Source organism: Myotis davidii, unplaced genomic scaffold, assembly GCF_000327345.1.
Source record: "Myotis davidii unplaced genomic scaffold, ASM32734v1 C64012707, whole genome shotgun sequence".
In the NCBI taxonomy this organism is placed as follows: domain Eukaryota; kingdom Metazoa; phylum Chordata; class Mammalia; order Chiroptera; family Vespertilionidae; genus Myotis; species Myotis davidii.
The window spans coordinates 267-1,444 of record NW_006379294.1 but is presented as its reverse complement, the minus strand read 5'-3'; the positions used below and the strand labels follow the sequence as shown (position 1 = coordinate 1,444).

General features: G+C 56.5%; 1 pseudogene across 1 annotated transcript; it reads left to right on the top strand.

The window, feature by feature from the left end:
* Positions 1-126: 126 nt before the first annotated feature.
* On the top strand, positions 127-932 carry LOC102755908 (annotated as a pseudogene). Its single transcript, XR_001512165.1, has one exon. The product of XR_001512165.1 is annotated as a leucine-rich repeat and transmembrane domain-containing protein 2 pseudogene (transcript).
* The last annotated feature ends 246 nt before the right edge of the window (positions 933-1,178 follow it).

The window sequence follows — 1,178 nt, the reverse complement described above, 5'->3', positions numbered from 1 at the left end:
AACGCTTTATCCACTGAGCCAAACTGGTTATGGCAGTATTTGGGATTTTAAAATTATCTTTTTATGTGGCCAGTAAGTGTTTGTGCATTGACTGTGGCCTGGGCCATTGTGGTATGAACTAGTTAGGAGGGAACAGAGGCAGGAGGAGGTAACTCCCACCTGACACTTTTGTTCTCCCCGTCCGCCCACCTCCCTGCTTCCCCACCAGGGATCGCCTGCTGGATCGCCCTGTGTGCTGTGGAGGCCCTCCCCACCTGCCCTTTCTCCTGTAAGTGTGACACCCGCAGCCTGGAGGTGGATTGCAGTGGCCTAGGCCTCACCATGGTGCCCCCAGACTTGCCTGCTGCCACCCGAACTCTCTTGCTCTTGAACAATAAGCTGAGTGCCCTGCCAAGCTGGGCATTCGCCAATCTGTCCAGTCTGCAGCGGTTGGACCTATCCAACAACTTCCTGGACCAGCTGCCCCGCTCCATTTTCGAGGACCTGACGAATCTGACTGAGCTGCAGCTGCGCAATAACAGCATCAGGACCCTGGACAGAGACCTGCTGCAGCACTCGCCCCTGCTCCGCCACCTAGACCTGTCCATCAACGGCCTGGCCCAGCTGCCCACTGGCCTTTTTGACGGACTCCCTGCTCTGCGCTCCTTATCGCTGCGCTCCAACCGCCTGCAGAACCTGGATCGGCTGACATTTGAACCCCTAGCAAGTCTGCAGCTACTGCAGGTTGGGGACAACCCCTGGGAGTGTGACTGTAACTTGCGTGATTTCAAGCACTGGATGGAGTGGTTCTCTTACCGAGGTGAGCACAGCCAGCCCTGCGTGGGTGTGAGGAATTGGGAGGGTCACCCCTGATCCAACGCATTTCCTGGAGGTTGGGCTAAGGTCAGGGGAGAAGGGGTGGCCCCGCCTCTTCACCAGCCACACTGGAAGTCCCAGCCGCCCCAGCTCCAAAAGATCAGCAGGGCAGGGAGGCCGGGGTGCTGCTCTCCCTCCTCCCCCACTGCTCCCCTTCTTCTCTGTGCCCTCTCCCCACTCCCTGCCTTTCTCTTCTCTTTTTCTTTTAGATGGACTCATGGTAACTTGACCTTACTTTCATAGGTTTCATGAGGGAACTAAAAGACGCAGTATACTTTTTCTCTGCATCCCACTAGATATGGCTCTGGGATTCCCTAGTATGG